This window comes from Leptopilina boulardi, unplaced genomic scaffold (genome assembly GCF_019393585.1).
Source record: "Leptopilina boulardi isolate dan_hultmark-lab unplaced genomic scaffold, ZJU_Lbou_2.1 LbouV2_110, whole genome shotgun sequence".
Lineage (NCBI taxonomy): Eukaryota > Metazoa > Arthropoda > Insecta > Hymenoptera > Figitidae > Leptopilina > Leptopilina boulardi.
Window position 1 is genome coordinate 995,057 of NW_026137653.1, and position 20,587 is coordinate 1,015,643.

Consider the following 20,587-nt stretch of genomic DNA (forward strand, 5'->3'; position numbering starts at 1 on the left):
ACAGGATGTGTTCAATGTCCCGATCTCAATATCATCTGTGTAATTTTAACTGACTCAAATATATATACATATACCTAGAGGAAATAATACATCAAAATTCTGATTTTAATGTTCTTTTTTTATTCGCGAAAAATAAATTTTAAATTCAAACACATATGAAAAATGAAATAATAATTGAAAATAATTTTAATTATTATATGTATAGAAAGAAATTAAATTGATAAATAAGAAAATAGAAAATTTCTTTTTCTTTAAAGAAAATGTAAACTAAATTTTTGAATCGTCCCCTCTTGTACCATGACTATCGGAAATTCCGCCGTGATTTTGCCTCACTTCCGGCACCAATGATTCTGTTCTAAAACGGAAACCACTGGTGAATATTGGTGCCGCTTCATCGCGTGCACGATATCAACGAGTGTACATTTCCATGTGTGAGATGTAAATATCGAACATTCATTTGCATACTTTTATAAATTTATATTTCCGATTGTGACAAGCGGCAGGTATAGTTTTTTTTTTTTTTTTTCATGTATACGTGCCCAAAATCAAGAAATACAGAATATAAAAGTAATTTTCTACAATTGCATTTTTTTTTTAAATTCTCTACAAACAATGTTATTAAATTAAAAATAAGTGTTAAGTAAATAAAAAAAAAAATTATTTTTTTTTCGGAAAAAAAAAGATATTTTTTTCATATGACTTGTTGAAAAATAATCTTTTTCATTTGTAGCCAGTGAATTTCATATTTATCCTGGAATTATATATAAGTGTGCAACGAACCCTGAGTTGAATAAATTAGAGCGAGTGTAATGTAGGAAATCCACAAGGGAGTCGACGGTTTCCTGGATCCCAGCGAACGCCCGGAATGTCCTGATTGGTTAATTAAACTGCGACCCCCCCCCTACCATCACCCCATCCCCCTCCCCAAAAACCAGATGCAGAACCAACCAAACGGACAGACATACTTTCACACCTCGTCATTTTCAGTCCAGTTTCATTACAGGAAATCACTAATGAAGTGATTGTTTCTCCAACTTTGGAATAAATAAATAAATAAAAAGTCAAAATCAATTAAATTAATTATATAAATTATATAATCAATTACAATCAATTATAATCAATTATAAATTAGTGTATAATTAAAAAAAAAACAAAAAATCTATATTCATTCTTAATAATTCAATGAATAATATATTATCATTAAAATGTAATTTATTATTCCGGAAATGTATAAACTATGTAATTAATTTAATTTCCTGAAGCAATTCACGCGAGATTTTTATTCGATATTTTTTTTTTCAAAATATTTGTGAAAAATAAAATAATTTTTTTGTTTCTCTATTCGATAAAAAAAAAATTGTGACTGACTTAATATTTACTTGTACTACTAATTTTTTTAATTCTATGATTATGTCTGACTAAACCCGTTTTATACTACTGATATTACAAAAATTGTTGAATGTCTGATTAAATATTTACTTGTACTACTGAGTTTCCAATATGGCTATATTATGACTGACTAAATTATTTCTTATACTACTGATTTTTTAATTTAGCGAATGTCTGACTAAACCTGAATGTTACTACTGATAAAATTTATAAAATATAAAAAATCGAACTTAATATGGAATTATACTACTGAAAAAATGCTAAAGTCTAATTTTCTCAGTAGTACAAGTAAAAATGTAATCAGACTTTTTAATTTTAGTAATTTTCTCAGTAGAAACCCCCGAATTTCGTCAGACAAAATCGTTAAATTAAAAAATCAGTAGTAAAAGTAAACTTTTTGTCAGACTTTCGTCAATTTTGTTATTTTATAAGTAGTACAAGTCAATATACAGTTCTACTTTTCACTTTTTATTAATTTTACCAGTAGTTTAATTTGTTTTTAGTCAGACATAATCGTTAAATTAGAAAACTAGTAGAAAAAATCAACTTTCAATCTGATTTTAATTATTTTTGTAATTTTCTCAGTAGTACAAGAAATAATATAGTCAGACTTTTGATTATTTTTCCAGTAGTCGCACCCGTGTTTAATCAGACATAATCGACAAATTAAAAAATCAGTAGGAAAAGTAAACTTTTTGTCAGACTTTCGTCAATTTTGTAATTTTATAAGTAGTACAAGTCAATATTTACTTTGACTTTTTATTAATTTTACCAGTAGTAACACTCGGCTTTAGTCAGACATTCGCTAAATTAGAAAATCAGTAGTACAAGTAAAGTTGTAGTCAGACATAAATTACTAAATTAGAAAATCAGTAGTAAAAGTAAACTTTCAGTCAGACTATCCTCATTTTTTGTAATTTTCTCAGTGAATATTGGTAAACAGAAATATTTCAGTCAAAAAAAAAATTTTTTGTTGAATAAAAAAAAATACACTATATCCACACAAAAAAAAAAGTTTCAATTTCCTTTAAACAAGAAGTGGGAGGAACGTTTCATTAAATTGGTACAGAAAACGAAATCACTTTGTTTCATATAAAACTGTACTCTACTTTTTTTCCGGTTGTAGCCTTATCTTCTCGGATATCAACTACTGAAATCAAACACGACACCAAACCGCACTCAGTCTAACTTCCGTCCAAATTTTCTTCTACTTCTTTTTCTTCTTCTTTTTTTTCCTGTCTTTTCTTTCATTTTATTTTGTTCCTACCACTCTTTTCTATATACGGTCAATCACATCCACAACGCGAATTTGCCCCAGACAATCGATAATTCTGAAAATAGGCAACCAGAGTGTCGTATTGGAATCGATTTTGGGTATAGTACACTAGAAAGCACAGGAAGGATGAAAATAGAACAAAAAAGTAGGGAAATAAAAATTGGGAGAGAGAGAGAGAGAGAGAGAGAGAGAGACTAGACATTGCCAACGTGATGAGAGAAAGGGTCACGTACGGAACAGGCTCTGCTTCAAAACCTCCCCCCCCCCTCTCTTCTCTTACCGTGGTTTTAAGGTCGGGATTTAATCGACGGTGTAAACGGTCACGACGCGGATTAAGGGGTTTTGCCAACGACCATGGGGTTTAACTAACCGCAGAAACGTTTCTACGATTTTAGTCACCGTTGAGCTCCTCCACTTGTTACTATCAAAATCCTAGTAATCTCATTGTTCACCAATGAGGATCGATGATTTTTTTTTTAATAATATTAATACATCTCTTTACTGGGGCAAAACCGCTTTTTTTTGTACAGAAAATTAGATTTTCAAAAACGGATATATAAAAAAAAAGGTTAGATTTCTTTTAGGTTATGTTTTATTCTCACATATGAAACTCAAAAAATGGAGATAACCCTGATTTTAATTTTTGAATAAATAGATTGAAACAAAAACAATATTGGAGGAATAATTTGAGACGTGACGTTTTATACTATCGTTATCGAACACTAGGGGCGCTACTTTCGCGTCAACTATTTCACGAATTGAATTAGTAAAAACTACAATTATACCAATTTTGCATAATTACCCAATGAAAAATTTACTAATGGCGCAGTACTGGCGCAGTACTGACAAGTGTTGGCGCAGTACTGGCACCCAGTATTGGCACCAGAGTTGGCGTAACTTTAGGATGATAACATTTTACCAGTATTGACTGCCAGAGTTGGCACCAGTAATGGTAACCACTACTGGTTCAGTACTGGCACTGATTATAATTCTGATGTCAGATTTTTAAAATTTAAAATGGCGGATACAATATGGCGATCAAATTTTTAAAAAGTTATTAATTTTTTATTATTTATATCCGCCATTTTGAATTTTGACAAATTTAACATCAGATTCGTCATCAGCGACCCCAAAAAACCCCTAGATATCAAGGTTTAAAAAAAATTTATTAACTTTTTAAATTTTTGATCGCCATATTGGATCGGCCATTTTGAATTTTGAAAATCTGACATCAGATTAATAATCAGTGACCCCGAAAACCCCGATATACCAAGTTTGATAAAATATTAATAATTTTTAAAAAAATATCTTGTCACTTTTTATTTAGGGGCTGTTTTCATCCCTAAAAACCACAAACGACTTGATCTAGCAAAACGGCCAGACACGGGTATTTTTTTTTTTTTTTTTGAGTCCTAGTTTCCAAAAATGTTGTAATTTTTTTGTGGGTCAAAAAATTTGTCGGACGGTGTAATACTGAAATTTTTGGTTGGAATAAGTTAAATAATTATTTTACTAATTAATATTTATATTAACTCCCAGGTAGAAAATTAACATTACTAACGTTACTAATATTACTAACGTTACTAATATTACTAACGTTACTAACGTTAGTATACCTATAAAAAAATTAAGAAAATGTTTCTAAATTGTATTTTTGTAGAAACTTGTCGAAAATCGACCACCAGGAAGTATTTAATGTTCTTTCTCGCACTTTTTATAATTTTCATTTCTATTATCACTTCCACTTCTTTATTTTCATTACTGTTTCCACTTTCACTTTTTCTAATTCTCATTCGCACTTCCATTCCCACTTCCACTCTTTCTAATTCTCATTTCCACTTTCACTTCCACTTTCACTTTTTTATTTTCATTACCACTTCCACTTTTTCTAATTTTTATTCCCACTTCCCTTTTTCTAATTTTCATTCCCACTTCTACTCCCATATTTTCCACTTCTAATTTTCATTAGCTGTTGCCATTTTGACTAAAACTATTTCTAATTTCCATTTACGCAATTATTTCCACTTTTTTTAATTACCATAGATGGAAATTAGAAAAAGTGAAAGTGATAATGAAAATTTAAAAAATTAGTAATGGAAGTGGGAGTGAAAATATAAAAAAGTTGTAATAAAAATAAAAAAGTGGAAGATGAAATGGGAATGAAAATTGGAACAAGTGGAAGTGAAAGTGTGAATGAGAATTAGAAAAAGTGATAGTGGCAATGAGTATAAAAAACTGGAAGTGGAAATAAGAATGGGAATGAAAATTAGAAAAAGTGAAAGTGGAAATGGGAATGAAAATTATAAAAAGTTTAAGTGAAAGTGAAAGTGGTAATGGGAAAGTAGTGGCAAAGTTTCTGTGAAAATATATTTTAGAAACTCTTAATTTTTTTATGGGTACTAACGTTAGTAACATTAGTAATGTTAGTAACATAAGTAACGTTAGTAACGTTAGTAACGTTAATTTTTTCACCTGAGCTTAATTAATTAATTCATTAAGTATACCATTTGAAAAAAAAGTAAAATAGATAAATATAAAATATATTTTTAAATGAAAAGTTATGAACCATGGATGAATTTACCACTGTATTGTATATAGTTTGCGGGTCACGTAAAGTAGATCTCTAGTGTTCCGTTGAATTAACATCGGATTAAATGATGCGTTAGCGAGGTTTGTTCGATCAACAGTTATAGTGGAAGGGAGAGAGAGAGAGAGAGAGAGAGAATGGCTGGTTGGCTGAGCTGGTATATCAGCCAATGGAAGCTTTCCTATAACCAGTTGCAAGGATTGTAATGTCATTGTACCTGCCTGTATAATGTATAGCCCGTACATATGTAAGTAGTTAGTATATGTTTACCGGGATTCTCTCTGGATCGTCTGAGCCCGAGTGGAACATCGACTCTGCGCCGTTCGAACCGTGTACCATCCAAATTGGACGGGAAATTTAGTGGCCTGTTCCTCGAATCTCTCTATTTTCCACCCTTCCCTTTCAGCCAGCACAAACCGCGCCACTCTTTGCCCCCTTTTCCCACCCTTTATTCACCATAGTTTCCGTTGACGGAAAGCTTTTTGGTAACGAATAACGAACGCGCGTCTAGTAACGATCAATCCCAAGCTTCGTTTATTTTCTACTCTTTTTTTTTTTTTTTTTTTGTTTATTTATTTTTTTTTTTTTTTTGAGAGAGAGAGAAAAACGTATTGAGTTCTATATAAACGAATCGCGACACTGACGATTGTGATTAGTCCTGAAACACATTGCAGGGAATAACAAAACCAAATAATGTAGAAAATTCGAAACGTGACTGAGTGCTTTTTCTAATAGCTAATCAAGCACTGTTCACTAAGTGTATACACACTGGAGAACGGAGAATTCAATTTGCACGAAGGCACGTGACATTGTTGATTTAAATTTGAATTTTGTTTTTCTTATAAAATTTCAATTTTTTTGTTTTTTTTTTCTATACTTTATTCTTACTTTGGAGTAAAATTTTAGAATTAAACCAGTTTTTGAATTAAAATTTAATTTAGCGGTGGGGAAAAAAAATTAAGTATTAGTTACAATTTATAAACGATACTTAAAAGTTGTTGCCGCAGGTAAATTGTTTACGCTACTTAACTATAAATTGCAAATAGCTGTTGAATAAGGGCTTTCACGCGAAACAGCGATTGTAATACATCAAAAAGTCTTTATCTCTCATTGCAACTTGGACTAACAAACTTAACGCATTCGTGTGCACATGAAATTAAACCAGTTTCAAGTAGTATTATGCAAGGGAAAATATGACAAGCATTTTTTTTTTTTTTAATTATATTCTCGATATAATTAAACAAAGTTGTAAATTCTTCTATTATTCACATAAAGAATGAACTCTTTAAACTAATTTTTACATTATACCATCGCGCCTCTGAATTTAAGAATTATTTAAAAAAAAAAAAACTGCTGGAAACCGTTATGCAGCTCGTTGAAATCGTAAAATGATGCGAGGAACAATTTCTTCGAACGACTCTTTAAACGACTTCTTGAGTTGAGAATGTAATCCAACTTTTAGCACGACTTAGAACAGAAATTGAATGGGTGAAAAAAGAGACTTCTCGTTGGGCGTCCACTTTTTTTTTCGTGGTTCATGTGTGAGAGTAATGTAACATAACCTAAAAGCAGCCTAACCTAAAAGTTTAGCACTTGTGACTAGACTTGAAAAATGGGACTTCATTTTTTTACAATGTAACTCTAATATTACAATAATATCCCAAGAAGCACGTAATATATCCTCAATATCAAGGTAATATTACACGTGAGATTCGTAATATAACGCTGTAATATTACAGTAATCTTACAGTGATCTTAAAATGTCCGCCTCAAGGTAATATTACCGGGAATATTACTGTAATATTAATGGTAATATTACAGTAATATTACAGTAATATTACAGACTGATTTGAGTTATTCATAAAGTATAAAAAACGTAAATATATTATAAGTCAATTTGGCTTGTTGGTAAAACTCTGGACTCGTGTGCTTTGAGTTCGGGGTTCGATTCCCTGGATGGGTAGATTTTTTTCATAAAGAAATGTTCCGATAATATTACTGTAATATTCTCTTGTAATATTACCTTAATATTACGGTATAATATTACTGCAATATTACTGTAATATTACCTTAATATTAGCGCGTAATATTACAGTAACATTACCGGTAATATTACCTTGAGGCGGAAATTTTAAGATCACTGTAAGATTACTGTAATATTACAGCGTTATATTACGAATCTCATGTGTAATATTACCTTGATATTGAGGTTATATTACGTGCTTCTTGGGATTACTGTATTGTTAATGTAATATTACAGTAATATTGCCATAGTCAACGAAACAGAAGAAGCCATTTGAGGTTGTACGCGATGTTTTGTATTACCAATAACGAACACTAGGAGCGCTACCTTCGCGTCAAGGGAAATTGAATTAGTGGAAAGTGCAATTATACTAAAATTGAATTATATTTATATAATATTTATATGAAAATAAATAACTAAATTTTCCTAATTAAATATATTAATTAATTAAATCAAAAATATAATTAAATTAAATCAATAATATAATTGAAATAGAGAACAATATTTTGGTTTATTCATATTATCTTGTGAAATAATTAATTATTTTATTAATTTTTTTGGTTTTGATATTTAACTGGGAATTTATTTTTATTATTATTATTATTTGTTTGAAAATTCTAGTATATGAAATTCATTAATGCAGACGCCTCTGCACGCATCTTTATCTAGAATATATCATCAATGATCTTATCCGGATAATATACCCAGCCGGCACGGCACTACCCTCTGTACATAAATTTGCTTGTAGTGAAGATGTATATGTAGTAATATATGTGTATGTGTGTGCTTGCCATTATATGTATTCTCTTGGTTAGATAGCTTGTAAATCATAAGTTTAACGAGGAATCAATTTGATTTAGAGATAGACATACATAATCTTGACATAAGTCTTCTACTACATTCACACTAGTGTGACGCGTGATATCACATAGTAAATAATTTAAAAATTCAATTTACAATTCATTATATTATTATTATTATTATTATTTATTATATAATATTTATTATTTATTGCTATTAATATTATTATTATTATATAATTAGTAAATTTAAAAATTAAATTCACATTTTGTTTTTGCATTGTATTAAATAAAAAATGAAAAAAAGCAAAAAAAAAAAAATATATATTTTATCAAAATTAACATTTCGTTCATTTTCCATCTATATTTGAGTTGTTAATTATTTTCAAGTAGTGTGCAAAGTCCGCAATGTTGGAAAATCATTGCGGGTAACAAAGTGTTAAAGTGAATAACTGTTATGACATGGAGCATCTAAGATAAATTACTTAACTGAACTCGCTGAAACTCACTTTGAAATTAAGATATGACACATTACTCGTGCAATTTCAAATGAGAGTCTATATTGAGTTGACTTATTGTTTACCTTCTCATGAGAAATTTAATACATTATCTAAATATTATTAATATAAAGAAAATTTTTATTTTTTTCCTACCTTACAGTTATAAATAATAAAATTACTTAAATTAATATTTATAGTAATATAATAATAATATAATAATAATAATAATAATAATAATAATAATAATAATAATAATTAATTTTTTAACAAGTAAATAATTATTATTATTTTTTATATATAAAAAAGTTAAAAAAAAATACAAAAAAATTTTCGAAATAAAATAAAATACAAGACATTAAGCCTGTAACGATTTGAAATTCCGTGTTTCACGACATTTTCCCGGAGAAGTTCAACGAGAAAGTTTTCCGACTGCCTTGTCTAAATCACAGAAAGAGGGATTACAAGTTTAGTGAGAAACGGTGCGACCATGAATTCCTATCGTGACAAATTAAGTAACTTCTCTTTTTTGAACGCGCGCGCAAAACATTCCAAACTTTGTTCATGTTTAACTTTATTTTGGTTTCTCCCCACCCTTCGCCCCCCCCCCAAAAAAAAAAAAAAAAAAAAAAAAAAAATTAACTACTTTTTAAAAATAATTTTCCAGTTCTCAAAACTTTTATTCCTTTTTTAAAACAGAAATATAATATATAATAAATTCATTTTACACTCGAGAAAATTTTTCATAATAAAATAATTAAATCAAATGTATCTTTTTGCAAAAAAATTATAATTAAACATTTTTAACTCAATTTTCTTAAATGAAAATTAATTTCATTTTTTTTTTTTTTTTTTTTTACCAATACTGGAAGAGTTTTAATGTTATTAACTATAAATTATTTAGTGGAAGGAAGTTATTTTAGATGTGAATTTTGTTATCTTTGCTTTTTAATTATGCAAAAATCATTCTCTTATTACATTAATTCTTTATTATTAAATTAAAGATTTAGTACTAATAGTAGGGGAACTACTGTAGCCAAATGTCTATTTTCCCGCCGTGAAAAGAAGTGGCTTTAGCTAAAGGTCTATTTGCATACCCTAAAATGCCGTGAATTTAGCCGAGTGTCTATTTTCACGGCGCGAACGAACGTGACTTTAGCCAAATTTCTATTTTTACTACGTTAACAAACGTGACTTTAGCCGAGGGTCTATTTTCAGGTCCAAAATAGACGTGTCTGTTGCCAAAGGTCTATTTTCTCGGCGTGAACGGACGTGACTATAGCCAAAGATCTATTTTCAGGCCTACAATGCTGTGACATTAGCCAAACGTCTAATTTCACGTCCTAAAATACCGTGGCTTTAGTCAAAGGTCTATTTTTATAGCCTAAAATGCCGTGACTTTAGCCGTGTATCTATTTTCACCGCCTGAACAGGCGTAACTTTAGGCGAGATCTATTTTCAGGTCCTAAAATGACGTGTCTGTAGCCAAAGGTCTATATTCTCGGCGTAAACGGACGTGACTATAGCCAAAGATCTATTTTCAGGCCTAAAATGCTGTGACATTAGCCAAACGTCTAATTTCACGTCGTAAAATACCGTGGCTTTAGTCAAAGTCTATTTTTATACCCTAAAATGCCGTGACTTAGCCGAGTGTCTATTTTAACGGCCTGAACAAGCGTAACTTTAGCCATATTTCTATTTTCACGGCCTGAACAGGCGTAACTTTAGCCATATTTCTATTTTCACGGCGTAAACAGACGTGACTTTAGCCAAAGGTCTATTTTCATACCCTAAAATGCCGTGACTTTAACTAAATGTCTAATTTCACGCCCTAAAATGCCGTGACTTTAGCCGAGGGTCTATTTTCAAGCTCTAAAATGACGTGCCTGTAGCCAAAGGTCTATTTTCTCGGCGTGAACGGACGTGAATGTAGCTAAAGATCTATTTTCATACCCTAAAATGCCGTGACTTTAGCCAAATGTCTAATTTCACGCCCTAAAATGCCGTGACTTTAGCCGAGGGTCTATTTTCAAGCTCTAAAATGACGTGCCTGTAGCCAAAGGTCTATTTTCTCTGCGTGAACGGACGTGAATTTAGCTAAAGATCTATTTTCATACCCTAAAATGCCGTGACTTTAGCCAAATGTCTAATTTCACGCCCTAAAATGCCGTGACTTTAGCCAAATGTCTAATTTCACGTCATTCACAACATTTTTTACATTAAAAACCTAATTCTTAGAATTTTCAAAAAACTTTTAATTATTGAAAGATTGGAAAAGAAAAATTTCCCTTGACTCATTTGTTTATACAAAAACGTTTTCACGTTATTTTTCGTTTTTGAATATAATTTTGCAAAAGATGTACACAATTCGTATTTTTATGAATAGCCAATTAGTTCTCATAAAGTGGTTGAAAATCCTTAGCGTTATTACCTTTGTGTGGTATCATTGAATATCAACAATGAATCTTTAAACAAAAATTGTTTTGGAATGGGTAATACTCTTCCTGAATGTCTTTCTTCCTTCATGATGGCTTAATGGGAGAAGGATAACGCTTTTCGCAACATTTGACTTCAATAGATGCGCTCGTCTGGTATTCAAGCTTGAGTTCTCCGTAGAATTTTCGGCTTTAAAGTCGCGACTATATATATATATATATATAGACTGCACTTCAAAGAACAATCTTATAAACTTGTTGATGATTTTAATGAAGTACTTTTTGAAATTTCTTTTCATTCTCAACCGCACTGGCATTCAAACCAGTTAAAAAGTTCTTTTTTTTTTTTTATTTCTCAATTCTCTTATTGAATTAATTATGCTTGCAAATTATGACTATTTTCTATAGAACTCAAAATAATTTTTATGCTATAATTTCACTTGAAGTATATGAAAAAAAAAAAAGAAAGTGTTATCATTCACGCTAATAATGTTTTGAAAGTGAGACCATATAGTATTCCAGGATGCACTATTCTATTTTCCCTCACGGAAAATCAATATCGAAGGGAGACAGCGCCTCTCTCGGTGGGTGGCTGGCTAAAGCGGAATCTCAGTGTTCCGAAAATCTGTGCTCTTGCCAGTCTAATCGTGTTAAGTTTCGGACCAATAATTTAAAAAATAAAGTCACAAATTTATTAGTGGCCAAAAATAGGCGAAGCGGATAAACAACAGATATTACGAAAGGTCTTCAATAAAGTCAAAGACTTTTCAACATTTAAAAAATTGCTTTTCAATTTTTTTTTCTATACTTTCAAGATCCTCATCTCGTGACTCAAAAGTCGCCATCTTGAAAAGCAAAATTCAGACTTGCGCGCATCATATATATATGACTTTTGTCGCACGTGCTCAAATCCTCAAACATTTTTATGCGTTCCTTTTTTTTTTTTTTTTTTAATCCAGAACCAAGAGGCTTTTACCTTTTTTTATCCTTTTTTTATATAAAATATTTATCTTTTACTATATTTGTAACGCAAAAAAAAAAATAGTTATTTTTAGAAAGTAAAAAAAAATTTTTCATATATGTAAGAGATAAATATTGATATTCAAATCGTTGGAGGTTTATAAAACATTTTTTTTTTTCACGCACATAAAGTTTACAAAAAAAAAAAAACATTTCAATATTCACGAAACCAATTTTCGTTTGACAATATTTTATCCCATCGAACTAATCTAATTTTCAATAAAATTAACATTGACATGGTACATTTCAATGCAGTTAATATTTCAAATCGTAAAAACGTCATGGAATGTTTAATAGAATTTCACAATTAACAAAGAGAGAGAGAAAGAGAGAAAGAGTTTATATTTTTTAATTACTTTAAAGATTTGAAGTACATCAGCTTAATAAAACGAAAAATAGATTTAAAATATGCATGAACTAAAAATTATATCAATCATTTTAACAAGCTTGACATTTTTTATCCTTTCTCTTTTTATAATATCTGTTTTATTCAAAAATGAAAGACAGAAGCTTTTTCAACTCACATATATATAGCTTAATTGAGTTGATTTTAATTTGAAAATCAATTCAACTTTAATTTATATCTTTGCAAAATTTATTCTAAAGCAATTTGCTATTTATGTCATGAATTTTCCCTCTCCCAATATTATATATATATATATATATGGTTTCGAAAATTCAAGTAACCTATCACAAACACAAAGGTAATTGTGTGTGTACATATATGTTTGTATTATAATTTCGTGTCTATATATATATTTGTGCTCTCATATATGTAAAATTTTAAGTGAGTACACACTTAATATTTACATTATAATTTATATTTGATGATTTATTTATAGTTTATTAACGTGTATAAAATAGAGACGCAAAATTTCAACATTTCTCAAATTTCATTTTTTTTAATTCAAAGAAATTTTTAAAATAAATTAATTTACTAATTAATAAAAATTTTAACTAATTTCAATTAGCAAAAATTTTAATTGATTTGAATTAACTAATTTTTACTAATTCAGATTTAGGGAATAGAAATAAAATGAATTCATAAAAAACAGAATTTAAAAAAAATTAACCGAATTTTGATAGAAAATTATTTTGTACCTAGGTATCTAAAAAAAAAGATGAACTAAACTGAATGAATATTATTTTTTATTTTATTGAAATAAAATTGAGATCAGAGTTAACGCCGCATTTTTTTTTTTTTTTTTTTGTATTTTATTTTTCGAAATTTTTTCATATTTCGCGATAAAAAAAATATTTTCCCCTTTTTTTTTTTTGAAGCTAAATTCACTAGATGTGGGTGTGTTAAAATGTGTTTGCTTTGAAAAGCATTGTTACGTTATAATAAACTGTTTTTTTTTTTAAAACGAAATCAAATATAAAAAGGAAAAAAATAATAATTGCGTAATTTAACTTTTAAAATAATATGTAAATTCTTTTTTTAAATAGGTAATAAAAAAATGTTTTCATTTGAAAATTGCAATTATCTCTACAAAACCATGAAATAACTTCATTGTACATGATAATTACGTGTATTTTTTTTTTTTTTTTTTGCAAAAAACATAAAATTATTAAAAATTAAAAAAAAATTCGCCCAATATAGCTTGAACTCAAATTAATCTTTGTAAAGGTCCTTCACTTGAACGCCCAACATTTGCCAGAGTTAAATGCTTTCCTCGTTTAACAATATTATTACTCCTATGGGAGCGTAATTAGAAGCATTTAATAGAAGATCCACAAATCAGAACTTCGTCTTACCGAGATCGGGTGAAGAGGCAAACAAAGGGAACTCTAGTTTCACTCGAAAGTTGAAAGGTCGTTATATGATAGAATATGGAGAAGGAAGTGAATTTCTCCGAAGGAGATTTAATTATAATTTAATTTGTTTTATTTAATTTTTTTTACATCTTTCTTTTCTGTATCATATTTTATTACTTTTTTTATTCTCATCGATTTTTTTTTACTATTATCATTATCATTACTATTATCAATTAAAAAATTTTATTACAATAATTACTTTAAAAAAAAAAATGATCACTTTATTTATTATTATAAATTATTTTTATTATTTCTAAATATAATTATATAATTATGTTATAAATATAATTGTAAATTTTCTCGTAACTAATTTACAAAATTACTATACTTATATATATATATATACGATGAGAATGTTAGATATAGAAGCTCGAATAACTCATAAATAAAGGAGGAACCCGCTAGACGCGTGGGTATATGTAGCATATATATATATATATATATATATATATATTGTAGTTGAAAACTGTGCGCACAAAGCCAAGACGCAAACTGTTTTAAGATGCAAGCAATCGAGTCTAGCGTTAGAAAAGCTTGCACGCTCCAATTTCTCTTGTTTATTTTCCATGACATTCTTTGTGTACTTTTCCCTCTATCTTACTCTCAGAGAAGAAAAGCCACCCTTTTCTCTAAAACGATTCTTAATATTCTAGAAACTTGGGGAAAAAAAAGAAAAATATTCGAATTATTTTATAATCAACTGTTTATATTAAAATTTATTCTAATTCACAAGTAATTAATTTTTTTAATTTATTATTAATCACGAATTTGAAATTTTTTTGACTTTGTAATTTACAAGCCGAATTTTTATGTCCTCTTCAGTGTTTTTTTTTTTTTTTTTTATTTTCAGAACCTTGTAATTTACACAACTTCATGTGTGGTTTCATTTATTTATATACATATATGAAACTTTTCATCCCCTGCATTTAAAAAAACTGTAGCAAAAACGAAAGATGTAGGACGAAAGGATATTTAAAGAAGAAATATTTCCATTAAAATTATATACAAGTCACTATATATATATATGACATGCTAAAAATACTTAACACAATGCAACTTGCGTCAATTTTTCCATTTCTTTTTTTTCCGCAACAGTAAAAGTATCAAATAATGAAAATATAATTCCTTTTCATTCAGGACAAAATTTTATTAATTATTTCTCTTTTATATATAGAAAAAAAAATATTTTTTTTGAATCAAATATACCATTTTTTTTGTATTAACCCAATTTTTTCATTATTTCAAACAAAATTTGTTTGATTCAAATAAATATTTATATAAATCAAATAAATATTTATTTGTTTTAAATAAACGTTTGGTTTATTTAAATATATTTCAAAATAGAAAAGAGAATTTGATTGAACCAAACAAATTCTTCGTTGATTCAACCAAAACTTTTATTAACTGTTTAGCTTTGGTAGATTCAACAAAAATTTGATTGTTTCAAAAAAAATTTCTTTCTAAGTTTTTTTTTCTAAATTATTTAAAGTCCCTTATAAAAAAAAAAAATGTTAGTTTCCACAAATTTAACTTTTTAATAAATAATTTAATAAAATGAATTCTGTGTCTTCCTTGGTAATGCATTTCATTTTATTATTTTTTTAATATCATTTATTATTATCAAACTTAATCGGATATGGAAAAATTAACAAAAAAGCGCATACAGATACATTTACAGATATAATTAAATAATAATATGGATGGTCGAAAAAATAAATTACATTAAAAAAAAAAATTTCGTTTATATTATATTATTATTTCATCCATTTTAAATAATGTCGCGAATTATAATAAAATTTCGCTGAATCAAATTAAAGACAGAAATATAAAGATTAAAAAAAGAGGAAAAAAAAGAACTTAAAAAAAATAATTATTTCCTTTAGTTTTTCTCGACCTAGTTTTTTTTGCGGGCTTTTTACAATATTGAATATGTATATAACACAAAAAAAAAAAAAGAAAATTAAGGAAAATCACGCGACCTGCGCGCAAGATTACACAGCACCATAGCACATTATCAAATTAAGGTTCACTTTCCACGAGGGTTTTAAAAAATATAATATCGTTGCACGCAAAGCACGAGTGTTAAAAAGCCAACGAATTGTATAATAATATATAAATTGCACATCTTAAATATTGCCATCTTTTTTGCAAAAATTATTCAAAAATGCATTCGTTTTTTTTTTTTTTGTAATCCTATTATAGAAAATGATATTTGAAAAGAAATGATAACAATTTCAATTTATTTTAGTGGATAAAGTTTCAACAGTTTTCATGTCTCTAAATATGTATTATGAGTAATATTTCCTCGAGGTATTTTGTATACATATAGAAGTTGATAAAAGCGGCGTATGCAGGGATTGCTTTTCTTGAAGTGAGAGAGAAAGAGAGAGAGAGAGAATCCTCTTATTTATTTCTCACCTCTTATATGTATATACATATATATATATATATATATAGAGGATCTTTTCCCCTAAAGCAACACTGCTTGTCGGTCTTGCATAGCGGGAGGCAGATACTAAGTATGCAGATGAAAAATTGCACCACTCGACCTGCGCGGGTGGGCCATTTTCTCACGTCTGACCTGGCCTAGACGAATCACTGTCTGACGCAACAAACAGGCGCCACATAATTTTTCCCACCGACGCGCGTATTTCCCTCGAGTGTCAAGAGAGAGAGAGAGAGAGAGAGAGAGAGAGAGAGAGAGAGAGAGAGAGAGAGAGAGAGAGAGAGAGAGAGAGAGAGAGAGAGAGAGAGAAGAAAGAGAGAAAACCGTTCCATTCTCTCTCTCTCGCTCTCTCTCTCTCTTGCTCTCTAGTTTTTCTTTCTCTACGTCCATCATTCACGGATTGTTACCTATTCGACGACGAATATCCCAGCGAATTGCCCCCAAGCGAATCTTTTTCAAAACCGCATCGCTTTCAAACTCAATCCCCGAGTTATTCCGATATTTGCATGCAAAACGGCCATCTGTCAACGCATCCAATTCGTTTTGATATTTTTTCCTCCCTTATTCATCTTCACGCTTATTTTTCCTTTCCGAATTTTCTCCCACAACGATTCGAGAGTTCTTTGAAAAATAATTTTTTTTTTTTTTTGCATATTTCATTTAGTGTCAATGTTCTGTAACAAGTTTTAATCAAATTTCTTATCTTTCAGGAGAAATTTTTATATATTTTAGTAAAAAAAAAATTCTAAATTCTAAAAAAGTTGCAAGCGTTTCCATAGTAACCGTTTTCATAGTGACCGTTACTATAGAAACCGTTACCGTACTAACTGTTGCCATAGTAACTTTAGCCATAGTAACTAACTTTGGTCATAGGAATTTTTGCCATAGTAACTAACTTTTGCCATAGTAACTTTTGCAATAGTAACTGTTGCCATAGTAACTTTAGCCAAAGTAACTATTGCCATAGTAACTTTCGCCATAGTAACTTTTGCCATAGTAACTAACTTGTGCCATAGTAACTTTTGCCATGGTAACTGTTGCCATAGTAACTAAATTTTGCCATAGTAACATGTGCCATAGTTATTTGTGCCATAGTAACTTTTGCCATAGTAACTTTTGCCATAGTAACTTTCGCCATAGTAACTGTTGCCATAGTAACCGTTGCCATAGTAACATGTGCCATAGTAACTGTTGCCATAGTAACCATTTCCATAGCAACCGTTTACATAGCATCCGTGTCCATGACAACTGTTACCATGGTAGTAAAAGTTACCTTAGCAGGTCACAAAACCCTGTAATGGAGGGGCCATGCGTCATATTTTTTTTCCATTATTTATTTATTATTGAATTTTGTCATTTTTTTTTTTTTTAATAATAAAATTCTATAATCACAATGATTTTAATATTGTTATATAAAAAAGTTGGCATGATTTGTTTTTAATGAAAGTGTAATTTACAGTGTCACTGTTATTATTTCTACATTATTATTTATTAACAAAAATTTATTTATTTAAATTGTAAATTTAGTTTACACCCAGAGAAATGAAATATAAATAAAATTTAGCAGTACAAATAAATATTTATTTGGCTAAATTTTTATCGAGTGATGATTTTTTCTAAATTGACACAGAAAAGAAAAAAAAAATTTGTAAATTTTGTCGAATTTTTTTTTTTTTTCTTTTTTTTTATTCCCCAACTAAAAGTGATAGAAGAGAACTTTAAAAAGTGTTTAATCGAAAAGCGTTAGATACATAGGGATGAGGGTAAAGTAACGTTTCCAATTCACTAACTTTGTTTTTAAAGAGTTCGTTATGCATGGGAACAAAAGGCATGGAACAGTTGCTATTGTATTGTACAAAATACAAGTAGAACAAGTGGCTTCCTTATTGTTCACACTACTCAGAATTTGATTTGCAATTCTCTATTATTGGAAAGTTTCTGCTCTCTTTTACATCAATGAATCGTAAATTTTCGTAATTATTGTATAATTGGAATTTTTTTTTCTTTTTTTTTTTTTTTTGAGGAAAAAAAACTTAATCGGACCTATTATCAAATCATTGGCAAGAATTTCTTTAACAGAACTATGGCCCTATGACAAAGTTTTCTTTTTTTTCTTTTTTTTTATACGAATACAGTATTATCTTTAGTGAAATTGAGTCGCGAGAGTAAAAGCAATTACAATTTCAATTATCGCAAGTTTTAATTAACTCTTCGCTTTCATAATTTTGTCATTATAATGCTTACTTTGTTTCCGTTATCGTTACACTGTTTAATGTTTTAGTGAATTAATTGGTCTCTTTTACACATTGAATGTTTGGCAAAAAAAAAAATTCTAACGGGAAAAAAAAAATTGTAGGGCAAAAAAAAAAATTGTAATGGTAAAAAATTTATTATAATTTTTATTTTTAAGCGAGACGATTGAAGGGAATGGTGATATTCAAAAGTTAAGTGATTCTTGCAATGAGAAACTTAACACAGAGACCCAAATCAGACACACGATGACGACAGAGCGTTTTGTATGAAGATTGGGTCTTCTTTGAAGTAACCCACGACGATTGTAACTCTCTTCACTTTTACTCTTGGAAACTGCTCATTAACTTCTCTCGTTCCACCATTCCGCGAGCCAGTGGTTTAAACAGAAACTTACTCAGAACTCGCATTCTGGAAGAATCTATTTCGTCGCCAGACAACTACAAACATTACTTTATTTGCGGTGAACATTCTTTTTTGCCACTTTCATTTTAATTAAATTTTTTTTTTCACCCCCACCTAGAGGGAAGGAGGGAAAAAAAAAAAATTTTTACCTATATCAACTGACAGTGTAAATTACACTTTCTTAGAATAGATTTACAATTTTCAAATTTTTTATTATTTTGATTGGTTGTAAAGATTGTTTGAAAATTCGCGGGTAAATATTTGTAAAAAATATTTGCCCCACGTCGATAAAAATATATACTCCATGTCGATAAAATGTTACATAGTAACTGTTGCCATAGTAACTAACTTTTGCCATAGTTACTGTTGCCATAGTAACTTCTGCCATAGTAATTTCTGCCATAGTAACTAACTTTTGCCACAGTAACTTCTGCCATAGTAACTAACTTTTGCCATAGTAACTGTTGCCATAGTAATTTTTGCCATAGTTACTGTTGCCATAGTAACTTCTGCCATAGTAACTTCTGCCATAGTAACTTCTGCCATAGTAACTTCTGCCATAGTAACATATGCCATAGTTACTTGTGCCATAGTAACTTGTGCCATAGTAACTTGTGCCATAGTAACTAACTTTTGCCATAGTAACTGTTGCCATAGTAACTTTTGCCATAGTAACTTCTGCCATAGTAACTAACTTTTGCCATAGTAAGTAACTGTTGCCATGGTAACTTTTGCCATAGTAACTTCTGCCATAGTAATTAACTTTTGCCATAGTAACTTCTGCCATAGTAACTAACTTTTGCCATAGTAACTGTTGCCATAGTAACTAACTTTTGCCATAGTTACTGTTGCCATAGTAACTTCTGCCATAGTAATTTCTGCAATAGTAACTAACTTTTGCCACAGTAACTTCTGCCATAGTAACTAACTTTTGCCATAGTAACTTCTGCCATAGTAACTTCTGCCATAGTAACTTCTGCCATAGTAACTTCTGCCATAGTAACTTCTGCCATAGTAACTTCTGCCATAGTAACATATGCCATAGTTACTTGTGCCATAGTAACTTGTGCCATAGTAACTTGTGCCATAGTAGGGGAGACCGAGGAGGAAAGTAACAGAGGAGGAAAGTAACAAAGCTTATAACTTTTAAACAAATTATCGGATAGACATGGTTCTAACATATTTTTAGTCAGCACTGTTCCCCCTTCCTCCTCCATAGTGTGTCCGAGCCTGACAGGAAAGGTTAGGTCTGATTCCGGTGTGACGTGCAGAAAAAACGTCAAAAGTAAGTTTTCGTTCAAATTTTCAAAGTCTCGTATTTCTTTAATTTTATTGTTTTTCAAAATGTGCCTTTCGTTATTTTGTAGCCTTATTATCTGTCTTTAAGTTGTGCTTAAACAAACAATTTAACATTTGTGTAGTTTTAACTTTTTTGTTGACATACAAGAAAAAAGCGACCGAGGAGGAAAGTAACACGCTACTTTTCTCCTGTTGTCGATATTGTCCATGTTTTAACTAATGATTGAAGCAAATCGTATTTAATTTTACGAATAACAGAGATTTATTTAAGAAAAACCTGTGATCTAGGTAAGCATAAAATATCTTTAAGAAAAAAAATGAGCTAAATTCATAAAATGTTCG

At 29.4% G+C, this 20,587-nt stretch overlaps 1 protein-coding gene across 9 annotated transcripts in view; it reads left to right on the forward strand.

Annotated features, from left to right (window-relative positions):
• The window catches only part of LOC127277400 (agrin-like), a 260,690-nt gene that overhangs the window by 190,712 nt on the left and 49,391 nt on the right, over positions 1-20,587 (forward strand). Inside the window, exon 1 of one of the 9 annotated variants that reach the window (XM_051298564.1) lies at positions 11,580-11,750. The exons of the other annotated variants lie outside the window; for them this stretch is intronic. The gene's annotated coding sequence lies outside the window, so the exon portion shown is untranslated. Of the gene's footprint in view, positions 1-11,579; positions 11,751-20,587 lie in introns of those variants that run through there. 9 annotated transcript variants of the gene reach the window in all.